The sequence below is a fragment of the Anoplolepis gracilipes genome, chromosome 13, assembly GCF_047496725.1.
Source record: "Anoplolepis gracilipes chromosome 13, ASM4749672v1, whole genome shotgun sequence".
Taxonomy (NCBI): domain Eukaryota; kingdom Metazoa; phylum Arthropoda; class Insecta; order Hymenoptera; family Formicidae; genus Anoplolepis; species Anoplolepis gracilipes.
The window spans coordinates 2,326,635-2,340,341 of NC_132982.1; the positions used below are offsets into that span (position 1 = coordinate 2,326,635).

At 30.9% G+C, this 13,707-nt stretch overlaps 1 pseudogene; it reads right to left on the reverse strand.

The window, feature by feature from the left end:
• Window positions 1–11,713: 11,713 nt before the first annotated feature.
• LOC140672576 (uncharacterized) lies at window positions 11,714–13,706 on the reverse strand (annotated as a pseudogene).
• Window position 13,707: the final 1 nt, after the last annotated feature.

A 13,707-nucleotide genomic window follows, 5' to 3' on the forward strand; every position in this document is an offset into this window, starting at 1 on the left:
CACCAACACGCCAGGATCTTCCTTCGATAAAGTTGCGATGGATATTGTAGGACCACTACCGAAAACCGAAAGAGGCAACGAATATATTTTAACGTTACAAGACCAATTAACAAAATTTTGTATGGGAGTACCGTTACCAAATCAAACTTCCGAAACCATTGCAGAAGCTTTTGTGGATAGATTTATCTGCATACTCGGAGCACCTAAGGCAGTATTGACAGACCAAGGACGGAACTTTATTAGTGATTTAATGAAGAAGATTGCCAAATTATTCAGAATTCGCAAATTTCGCACAACTGCCTTTCATCCTCAATCAAACGGGTCACTGGAACGATCACACCACACATTAGGAGAATATCTGAAACAATATGCAAATGAACAAAAAGAATGGGATAGATGGATCAGTCTCGCGATGTTTAATTACAATACCAGCGTACACGAGGCAACTAAACACACTCCATACGAACTAGTTTTCGGTAAAATAGCGAGAATTCCATCAAACGAATCTCTCGCATCAGAAGATAAATTAGCAAGTTACGACGAATACTTAATAAATCTAGCCACACAGTTACATACGATTCAAAGAAACGCGCGCGATAACGTCATACAGGCAAAAATTAAATCAAAAACCCATTATGATAAGAAAATCAACCCACAAAAATTTAAACCGGGAGACCAGGTATTTTTGTTAAAAGGTCCGAAACCAGGTAAATTCGGGGATCAATATACTGGACCTCACGAAGTTTTAGAAATCTTAAATAAAAACAACGTAAAAGTTAGAATAAAGAAAAATAGTCGAATTGTACATCCGAATCGGTTGCGAATATCACATATCAGACCAAATGTTAATTAATTATATGCACTTTCAGATCGATTCCAGAATTAGGAAAATTGTCGCAATAATAACAATGTTAATGATTAAATTTTATCAAACACACGGAATAATAGGCTACGATTGTGGATCTCCTGCAACAAATTTAACTACTTTATCGCTATTACGTCAATTAAAATAAGGATTAGAAAATATATATATACATGTATACAATAGTGATGATAATAATAATAATAATAAAAAAAAATATATACATATATATATAAAAATCTCACTTTCTTTATATATTTGCCCAATTGATTAACATAAAAATAAAAGAAAAAATTTTTTATATATAGTTATATATATATATATATATATATATATATATATATATATATATATATATATACACCTCACACCCACAATATTACATAACAACATTATTCTATAGTATTACATATACATTGCATGATTACGTTAACATATGTATGATATCATTATAAGATAGTTTAATATCCACGTATAAAAAAAAAATGCAAAACAATCTTGCTTAATAATTTAATTCCACAAACAGCATAAAAATACTTAACTATTATTCCTTCGCTGAGAGCAATAAAACGTCACCCGGGAAAACAAAGATCTAAACCTTCGACGATGGTCAAGGAAACGTAATACAACACTCCTTTGGCTTTTCTTTTCTCTTTCTTAAAACGTAAGAGGAGATAGTTTTGCATTTTAACATAAAAAAAAAAAAAAAATGTGTAAAAGGAAGACGAAAGAAATAGGAAGAGGTTTTGGAGGTTGCCTTTTTCTTTCCTCTTTTTTCTTTATAAATAAACAGCATGCGAAAACATAGACACATAAGCAAACCTAAACGAAATCCGTAGAAGAGAAAAACATATCTCTCCCCTTTTTCTGCAAATGTTGGGTCTCTCCCTAACATTTGTCTAAGGCCGGGGGTGTTACGTCCTGTTGGCTCCACGTTTTTCCTCACACGAAATGAAGCAATAATCGCCCAAATAATCATAAAAGGGATCGCGCGACGAAAAATATTTTAAAAAACATTGAAATCGATGTTCAAAGGAAACGCCGGAAAGGATCGATAGTGAGATCCTCTAAATGAATAAATCGACAAACACAGCTGCATAATCTTAAGAAAGAAACAAATAACGTCGCTACACACTGTCGGCTCCACGTCTTTACCTTCTATAAAGATAAAGCAATAATTGCCCGACCAGTCATAAGAGGGCCGCGGAACGAAAAAAATGTTTTAAACATTGAAATCGATGTTCAAAGAAATGACTGAAAAGGACCGAAAGCGAGATCCCCTAAATAAATAATGGATAAAAACAGCCGCATAATCCCAGGAGATAACCAAATGAAGAATCTCCAAATTTCCTAAGAGGCCGTACAGAGCCCACCAATCAGCAACAATCAAAAATAAGGAGGAGAAGGATCTCACCGAACGACAGCCTTTACACGTCAAAATCTCAAAAATACTCCCGCCCAAATTGTTAACACGCCCTCAAGATTTAATATAAAAAGGGAAGACTCGCGCATTACGATCATTCCAAAAATTAAAATCAGTCGACAGCACAACATCAGATTCATTCGGCACAGATTTTTCGGTCGTTCACTGACTCAAGCAATTCGTCTACACTACGGGATTTCCGTTTACGTTTTAAAACCTATTAGAGTCAGTGCTCAACAAGACCACCCGCCAAGTAAGACCACAACTGGAGCCACAATTACACCAGCAGTTAAAACGCAACCAATCTGCCCAAATAGTAAGTTTAATTTCCTTCTCTTTTGTTTTTTTTCTCTCATCGTCTCCTTTCTCCTTTATTCAACCCTGTTCTTTTACTAAGTATGTCTAAAATCGCGCCGACCCGCCGATTCGCGCGAGCCAACCGAGACCATAGATCGGACGACACGACCGTGTGCGAAATCGCGCCGTAACACATATTACATTTTCGTGAATCTTTATTATTTATTTTTCTTATTATAAACTATTGTACAAATACCAACCAGAATAAAATCTTTAGACTCGCACGTTTCCCTTCTTTTCTGGTTGATGACCTCCGTACTTATGTAACACCCGCGATCCACACACACAAACACACACACACTTATACAAATAATTTTAAGGTGGATTTGATAATATCAATAAAGTTATATGTATAATGGTAGGGATCAATTGAATAAATGTTAATTTAAAAATTAAATGATCGGTAAACTTATTTAACTCCCTCACTCCCTCCACGCGAAAGATCACACAAGGTCCCGTCCGGCATAAAAGAGATTCGATTCTCTTACCAAAAAGGGACCACCGAGAGAGAGCGTTCGCATAACAGTAATAACGACACCCGTCGTTTACCTGTTTGCTACCTGCAGCTCGCTCGACCGAGTCACTCGTCGATAAGACTTTTGACATCGGAACAGTTCCTGTTACGCCCTTCCTCTGACCCATCCTTTGTACGGGCCTGGACGTAACATTACAAAAGATAAGCAAATAATATAAAATATTAACATAAATTAAACATATATATATATATATATATATATATATATATATGTACACATATGTACATACATATATACAAAGTTATTTTACACTTACCGGAGCTTCAAATAATAATAATGTATTGAGATCATTAGCAATAGATTGCCAAAACATTTTATTTTTTTGGTATTATCTGCCTCAATATTTCGGACTTCGTAAGCAGATAAAAGTGCACAAGTAGCTCGCTTTGACCATGTAAGTTTGGATTCTTGTGAATCTTGATCTAAAATTGTTACATCTGGCTTAGTTATAATTGTTTCAACTTGCTCTTCATTTGTAGAACCTTCTTTTTCTTTAATTTGGATAAAATTTGGTTTTTGTAGATTGCTCAAGTTGATCAATTTCGTACCATTTTTTCAAATTATTTTGCTGTTATTTTGCAATAATTGCAGTTCTTTTATTGTAATAGGCTGTAATATACATATATACAAAAATAAAAAATAATTTAGGTTAAAACAGAGATAAATAATTGTTACTTTACATTTGACAACTAATTTTTTCTACTTAACATAAACAAAATTGATATAAAAAACTTAAATAATGACAAAAATATATAATAATAACTAAATATTTTGTACCTTTAGTTCCATCTTGCAACAATTTCTCTTTTTCATACACATCAGGTTTAACCACACTTCTTCTTCTTCTAGTTTTGTTGACTCGGATTCAAACTTTTTTATGCGGCCATAGACTTTAACCACATTTGACTCACTTCTTAAGCAGCGTCAATGGAAGTAGACTTGTTGTGTCATCGACTAAAAGCGACACAAATGTAATGGAAAGCAGAAATGGTACTTGAAGTCACCTCGTGTCGACTTGTGTTACTAAATGGAAAGCACCCGATGTAGAGTTTGCATGCAATAATACTGTATCTAAAGAGACAAGTGAATGTCCGAGCGTATTACTTTATGGCGTGCGGCAGCGAGGAAGAGTATGGTGATGGATTGCGTGATGTATTAGAGGCGAAAGGATGTATTGATGTACACCGCGATTTACCGAACTTACGAAACGAGCCGATGAGCAGATTGACGGAATCAACAAATAAACAAAAACAATTATGATCGCAGGCATAAGATCGCTAAAAAATACCAAGTAAGCGATAGAGTAATGGTGCGAAATTTTGATAACACGTCAGGTGCCTCGCAAAAAATGACACCGCGTTTTAAAGGTCTGTACCAAGTGGACCGCGTATTAAAAAACAATCGATATGTAATAATAGACGTTGAGGGTTTTTAACTATTACAAACTCCGTACCACGGCACGTGGGAAGCGTCAAATATGAAACTGTGGTTACCAAGTTAGAGCGAGCGTTAACAATCTCTTTGTATAATTATTTTATCGATCAATTAAGAATTTATATATTTTATGTATTTTATGTATTTTATGTAATAAATTTTAAAAACTAAGTTTACTTATGCGTGCGTTCATTCGAATTATAATGTGTAGTCAGCGTAACATGGAATGTTTCTTTTATTTATTAATTTATTTTTGTTATTATTTAATCGGGGCGATTAACGGTCAGAATGGCCGAATTATAAGTCATTATAATTTAAAAATCAAGACAAATCGTTACGGCAATATTATCTTGTTGACGAAGTGTTATCGAGCGACCAATAATATTATTTAGATTTAGGACAATAGACGCACAAATAACAAGGCGACAAACAAAGACGACGGCAACCGTCAAAAATGGAAAGATCTAGAAGGACCGGGTAAGATAAAAACAGGGACACAGAACCCTGAGGAGGAGAGTCACAAATTCGCAGTCAGATAGAATGCGTATCGAACACCGACGCAGCCTATACGCCCAGAGAGTGTAATATCAAATAAAGTATATCATTTATTAATTCTAATTATTACTTAGAGTGATTACTTGTATTTCTCAATCCACACACACACATTACAAATTCAGAAGCGGGATTCCGTCGGTGCTAAATTTGATCTTATGTTAGCGCTGAGAAATATATGTAATGAACTAAAAGGAAGTATGCATTTGTCTCCCTCTAAAAGAATTTTTTCTTGTTTGGAAAGAATGAAATTTTTATAAAAACACAAAGAATTTCTCACACAACGTACATCAACCGAAACATCCTGTCTTTTAAAGAAATTATCCTATTGTGCGCATAGTCACGTCACACATATATGGAAAGGGAAGCTTTAGGTTCACAAAAGGTTCAAAAAGCTAGATTAGATAAAAAGAAATATATAGTGTATGTACATACACGTGGTCTCTCGAAGAAGCAGACAAGAACAATCTTGCAGTTGAAATTTTGTGTACTTTCACTTTTAAATACGGGATTAATATTACGCAAATAGTTTTTTCGATCTTCTCAAATTACATTATTTTTGTGTTTTACTTAATTATTTTTATTATGGCTACAATAATGTGCTTACCTCCAGAAGTGATCAACATTATTCTTGGCTACAGTGATATTAGCTTTGAAGATATTATTAACTTCAGATGTGTGTGCAAGCAATTTCGATGGGCAGCCACAAGCGAGAAATATTGTTTTCTCAACAAAAAGTTTTTCCAAAGGTAATTTTTTTATTCGTCAAATTCTATTTTATTAACCTATTGCAAAATGTACCACTTTTGTAAAAATAGGGTAAACTAAGGTATGATGGCCATTCGGAAAAGATGGCCATAGGCTGTAATTTTTTCAATAATTGTTACATAGTGCGGTAAAGTGTATTACTTTTTGTCTGCAAGAGTCAGAAATGAATTGTTAAAAATGAGATTAGAAAGTGAGGTTATAAAATCTGTCATACACCGAAAAAATTGTATTCTCTATTTTAGAAGAATTCCTTCTAAAGCTTTCCTCCAATAAAATATTCTAAAAAATTCAGAATATTCCTCTCTAATGATCTTTTGTTAAGAATAGTATATGAAATAAAGAAAATATTCTTAAATTGTATCATACAAACCCTATTTGCGCTTACACCACTAGAGGGCATAACGGTATATTTTTCCCGTAGATAGAAAAACCTCTCGCAAGATATAAGAATCCCAACCCAGAGAGCTCAGTATAGGGGCTCTTAGCCCTGAAGATGCAAACTCTAACGTTTACGAAACGTCATTGCGTGCATTACGCTGTTTAATCACGCGGCATCCATCCGGAAGTTCCCAGTTTAGACAATGGCCACAAAAGCCTCAAGACTAGAAGTGTATATATATTTTTACATATTAAGAATATCTAATACTTTTCTATTTTTTAGAGGATTTCTGTCTTTAGGTAAGAAAATCCTCTTGGCGCTTATTTTAAAGGAAGATATTCTAAAAATAAATGGTATATTCTTAAAATGAGAATATGATTTTTTCGGTGTATGCATGTGTGACAATAGATATAAATAGCTTCAGAATTTTGCAAAATAATAATTAATAAGCAAATAATTAAAAGTTTACATATTTTAAATTTTATATATCGTAGAGAGATATTATAAATATACATTATATATTATTTATAAAAAATGTACATATTACATATACAGGGTGTTTCAGAATGACCTCTCGGGTGTAGGTAGAGCGGGTTAAATGGAATAGAAAAGTCCTGTACCATTTTGCGATTTTCGGAATAATTATTGAGAAATTAATTTACAAAGATCGGCAAATCCGGCGAGTATCTGCCCGCTGCAAAAAAGATGGCGAGAAGGACGGCCCACCGCTAGGCCGATCGTTAAATAGTAATCGCTAATCTATTGTTCTTATCAACGCTTCTCGTCTGTGCCCCTGGTAACCGCGAGGCAATGGCGCCTATTTACACCGCACGCGCTTAGCGACCGTCCTTAGGGCCATCCTTCTCGCCATCTTTTTTGCAGCGGGCTGATACTCGCGCCGAATTTGCTGATCTTTGTAAATTAATTTCTCAATAATTATTCCGAAAATCGCAAAATGGTACAGGACTTTTCTATTCCATTTAACCCGCTCTACCTGCACCCGAGAGGTGATACGGTCATTCTGAGACACCCTGTATAAAATACAATTGAAACTTTTATATAGAAATTTAAATTTTAACAATTATTACAATATGTTTACATATTTTATTAGAGTATATTATTGCAACAACTTAAAAATAAAAAACATTCTGTTGAAAGGAAACAAAAAAAAAAACCAAGATTTTATGATATTTAAAAAAAAATTTTACTTTCTTTTAATATATTTTTGCCGTATTTTATTGTATTCTAATAATAACATAAAAATATAAATAAAAAATCTTTTGTGAAAGGAAATAAAATAAGAAGAAAGAAAATTGAAAGAGAATAAAATTAAAAAAGGTTTCTATCATTTATAATATATATATTATATATTAGCAATAATAATAAAAATTTTATAAAATTAATACATACGTAATATATGCACAAAATGGTAACAGAACGAAATCGTGTATAAAACTGCTGGGTGAATTCAATATATGATTTTTATAGTAATGTTCCACTGCAGGCGGTTATAAATCAAATTATTTGCACTACTTAACTTATCTTGCGATTGCGTAAGAGTATCTGTTATTCATAACATTTATTCATAACACGTAGCATTGTATCTATTAATCATGGCATTTTGTCAAAGATTCCTTACTCGGCTAACTGTATTTTTAATGGATAAAAGCTTTATTTTTCTCATGTAAGTAAATTATATATTTATTGCCACATAACATATAATAATAAAATTGCTATAATTTATAAATATATAATATGAAAATTCTTATATATATATTTATATTATTTATTCATAATTCATGTCTCCGTGAAATTGCGAAGAAAAAAACTGTTGACGTAAGTAGCGAGTACCGTGAGACGGACACGAATGGGGTGTGCGTATAGCGGAATGTAGAAGTATTTCTAGTTTATTTCTGAAAAATGCGACTTCGGAATAAACTTTATCATATATGGTTGAATTTGTCATTAAATATGCTACAGGTTTTGCTATAAAATAAATTTCAAAATTTTGAAAAATTGAGGGGAGGGGAAAGGGGATTTCGAAAAATATGACATTTTCAAAAAATTTAATTGCACAGTTTTAGAGTATATTAAGAACCGTAAAACTTTTACTTGAAACTTTTTTTTATCTCTCTTACCGCTTCGACGGTATTCGTTCAGAAATTAAAAAATTGATTTTTTTCAAGAAGGTGTTTCACCCCCTTAACGGCCGTATAAAAAAAATATGTGTCTCCTATTTTGACCTAGACTACAACATATTCAAAGCTCATTATAATCGGAGGAGAACACTTCCATACCTTTCCTTGTTAGTAAAAGTAAATGTAGTGTCGATGTACTAGAAACTAATTTTTTGTCATTAATTGACTTTATTTTCCATATTTTCTAATTGAAATTAAGCAATTTTACAAGTTTTTGTACATTCTGCTTGATAAAAACATAGTGACTACCATAAAAAAATTTCCATAGCTATTCAGCGATTTTTTGTCAAATTCAGTGAACTTAAAGGTATAAAAAAAACATAAAGAACAAACTTTTATTGTTGTTTCATGCAATTATTCACTGAGTTAAAAGGAAATATGGAAGAATAGATAATTTTTACGTTATTTTTATCCATTAATTGCACATTTAAATGTTTGTTTAAAAAATCTGACTATTATTCCATTTGATAGAGCAAAGTTTCAGCTCATAACAGTACGATGATTTTTAACGAAGTTATGAGCAATCAAAGTCAAGGTGTTCACTTTTTATTTAATCGAAGGTAACTCAGTAAGAAACAATTGTAGACAAATTTAAAAAAAAACGATTTTGTAGAGAAAACTTCAAGTTCTCACATTAGAAAGATTAGTGTCGCAGAATTTTTTTAGAGACGTGACCGGTCGGCAAATCGAGAAACAAATTTCGCATTTGGTCCAGCTCGTAGTTTTCTGCATGTAAAAATTATCAAACTCACAGAAACGTAAAAAGAACGGTAAGGTTTCAAAAGTAGAGATTTCAACATTTAAAACGCTTTTCTTAAATTTAAATTTCGTTCATTTTTAACAAAGTTACAGTTGATTGAATTTTGCCTATTTTTCAAGAAAATTTAAGTGTTCCTGTAATTTATTGTGAGGAGTTTATATATTGCATTTTTATTTTATTAATTTAATTATCTATATACATATATATACTTATTTAATAATTTAAATTAAACAACTACTGCTTTATAAAATGTAAAGAAGAGAATTATAACTATGTAACTTTTTATAGGAGTATAATAAGCTTTTAATGAAAATATTGTTTCGTTCATGTATTTATTATTGTATACTGTCAGGGTGTATTATTTAATTATAATTTATAATTGAAGATTATTTAGTGATTATTTTTTGCATTAATAAAAAGATCGATATTTTGAATATTATGCATTTTAACAATGTACTGCTCTTAACATTCATTATTAATATGATAACAATGTTTATAGTGTAATATTTTTAATAAACTTTAAAAATTTACTAAAATATTTTTGTTTAACTTTTAGATGGCCTACTGCAAAGAAATATTACGACAGACAATTCAGAGAAAATGAGCAGAATGAGTCTGAAAAGAATGAAAAGAGTAAAAGACATATAACGTTTATCGAAACAGGCATTAATTATGCAAGACAATTACAGAGTTATGTATCGCAAAAGATATGCAGTACTAATAATTATTGTAACAATGAGCCATTCGATAATTTAAGTCTTAAAGACGTATTTCAATTAGAGCCGGGTTTAATGTGCAAACCCGAAAATTACCTAAAAGTTTCTTTTTTCATGGATGAAATTAGAAACTTGATTACTCAATTACAGTAAGTAATTTTATTTACAAGGAGAGGTCATGTACTTTGCTTCACTAATTTTGATAAAAATTTTTGTACGAGTAATCGACCAATGAAGTTTCCTTGCAAAGCCACTTCTCCGAATTTGCAGAAGAAAGAATTCATAAAAAAGAAAAATAAAGAATAAAAATTTAACGCAAAATGTAAGCGCAATCTAGATGCTCATAAAGGAAGACAAAAGAAATAATTTTATAATTTAATTAATAATTAACAATTATATATAAACATAGTGCGGCAAAGTGGTTTTATCCTATCTCATTCTTCTGGTATGCGTAAAATCTCTGCTGAGTGGAGTTTTTTATATTTCTTTGGTATATTGCAAATACTGAGTCATTGCGAACTATGGGAGATAGATTTGATGTATCTATATCTCCGATTTTTCGTGTAATACGTCGTGGAATGGTTATTATCAAGACTGGACGAAGAGAAAATGACCAGAGGGAGATAACACTATCCTCATGTAATCCCAAAAATTTGAAGCAAAACAAGGTATAAAAAAGTGTATTGGAGCAATCGATTGTACGCATATCGCAATTCGACAGCCTGTTGATCATCCTAGAGATTATTGCAATCGGAAAAGGTTTTTTTCTATCGTGTTACAAGGTGTTGTAGATGCAGATATGAAGTTTACAAATATTTATTGTGGAGAACTATGTTCGTTGCACGATGCACGTATTTTAAGAAGGTCGTTACTCTACGATACTGCTCAAAATGACATGGAAAACATTTTTCCTAATGGAATGTGCATAATAGAAGATTCATCTTATCCATCGCTACCATGGCTTGTACCACCTTTTAAAGACAACGGATACTTGACTGCACAACAGTCGGAATTCAATTTCTTGCATTCTTCAACACGAATAGTAATAGAGAGGGCGTTTGGATACTTAAAAGGACGTTTCCGTCGTTTAAAATTTTTAGAATTACTTGATATTGAATTTATACCAAAATTAATAACATCCGTTTGTATTATGCATAACATTATTATAAAAGCAAATGAAGAAAACGAATTCTTTGATGATGATATTAATGACTTTCTTGAGGATAATGCTGTGATTGACAATAATAAAATTTACAATTTACATGTTAATCGACATAGAAACGAAATAGATCGAAGAATGCAGATGTTTCATGAGCTGTTTCTTGATTAGTTATAAATATTTTACATATTTTATAATTTTTTCTACTTTCCAGTTTTAAAATAAAGCCAGGAAAAAAATACATATTCATATATTTTAATAAACGTATTTTTATTTATTTCAAACCTTTACAAAATATCTCTATATATAATTAAATAAAAAAAATTAAACCTCTTAGAGATATATCTAATAATTTTCATTTTTATAATTTTTTTATTATACTTATTGTAATAAATGATATAGTAAATAAGTCTCAATTTATATTAATCTAAATATATAAGGTTATTCTAAATTATTTAGGAATATTTTTATTATATTACTTTATAAAATACAATATAAATTTAAGTACATTTTATAAAACAAAAAATTAAAATTTTTAAAGCAAACAAAAAATAAAAATCTTCTGAGCAACAAAAATGCTCACATATATCTGTACTTATTTTTCAACGAAGTATTTTTTTAACATAAAATATTTATTTCTCAAATTAGAAACATTTTTAAAAATAATATTAATGAAAAAAAAAACATCATTATTGCTTACAGTCAAATAGAATTAATCAAGAGTATCCAAGGGCAAATTAAAACCAGCATATTAAAATAAAATTAAAATAATTTGTTAAAGTTGGAGTTTTTTAAAATCATAGTATGTATCTAACAAATAGTGTATGTTTATTCACGAATTGCTCTAGTAATTTCTTCACTATCTGATTGCATTGTATATGTTACATATTAGCCTAAAACTGACTATAGAAACGAATGTTGAAAAACTTATTCTATAAAAATTTACTTGAGAACAACAATAAAGAATAAATAAAGAAATTCACGCAACTATCACATCTTTCAGTCTGCATATGAACTATCTGTATCAGTCTTAAATCTTTTACTAGTATGAGTTTCTGATAGCTCTCTCAGTAATCGACATTTCTGTTTTTCAATGTTTAATTTTTCTTTATGCCAGTCTTTAGCTTCTTCTTGCTTTTGTTGAGCAATATTTTGTTTTATATTTAACTGTCTTTCTTTTAATGCTATCAATTTCTTTTTCATTTGCATTTCTTCTGCTTTTCTTTTTTCATAAGCTTCTTGTCTTACTTTTTTTATTTCATCTTTATTTGTTAAATTTTTTAAATGTTGTAGCCATTATTTCTTTAATTCAACTTTACTTGCCGCTGCTCTGTACCCTGAGCCATGTTGAGGGCGCTTACTCTGTGTGTTCCTTACGGATGTAGAACTAGAACATTCAGTTTCTGTATTTGACAATGCCTTTTCGATAGCTTGTTTATTTTTATCCAATCTGCGTGGTTTTGATAGATTTTCATGAATTCTTCTTTTAGCATTATTGGTACTTACACTACTTGATGTGCTCAGTGATTTATCATCAATTTCATCACCAATTGAAGAATCGCTTTGCGCTATGAATGTATCGCTTTGTGCCAGCATAGTTGATTTCACTTTTGGATTCTTCTTACAATAGTGAAAGTTGATGATATTGTACTTTGACCTTGTACAGTCTTCCGATCACCAAAAATATTTTCCATATGGTCAAAAAATTTAAATGTCATAAGACTAGCACCAGTTTTTTTATTATTATCTATGCAATCTTTATATTTTCGAGTAAGCGTATTAAATTTCCATCTTATTTGTTCTGCAGAAAACTATAATTTCAAAATATAATCAAAATTAACAAAGATATGTACGCATCCATGAGTATATATGTAATTTGCCAAAGGTACATTTTGCTAAATTGCACATGCATTTCAATATCTGTTTTGTATTTCGTACCTCGGTATAATATACATACATACATGTACTTTCAAATGTAAGGTAACAAAATAAATAAAACAGATATTTAAAGATATGTGCAATTTAGAACAACATATTTACATCATGAATGTAATAACAAAATAAAAAAATAACAAAATCATGCTTATAAATAAAAATAAAATTTATATGCAATAATATTTTCATATAAATTAAATGCTTAAAAGACATCATATTTACACAAAGACTGGAAAAATATTTTTGCAATAATATATAACATAGAAATCAAAGATTTGTAATATGCATTTAATAATTCACAAAAAATTTTTTATAGACTTAAGAAAATGAATTTTTAATAGTACATACCTTGTCAACCGAGTTCTAAAAGGTCATTAGCTATCAATGCCCATACTTTTCCTCTCTTAACAGGATGATCGAGATCTTCCTTTCTTGCTTCATAACAGGTAAGTAATGCTAGCGTGCTATTGTCTGTCCACATAGCAACTATAAGCACAACATAATTAATATATATATTGTGACGTGGCCGTCACGACGGACGTCCACCCCGCTAAAAATTATCGCGAAGCGCGAACCGAGTGTACACACCGGTCGAGTAATCGAGAGCTTTACCGCGATTCCTAAAGAG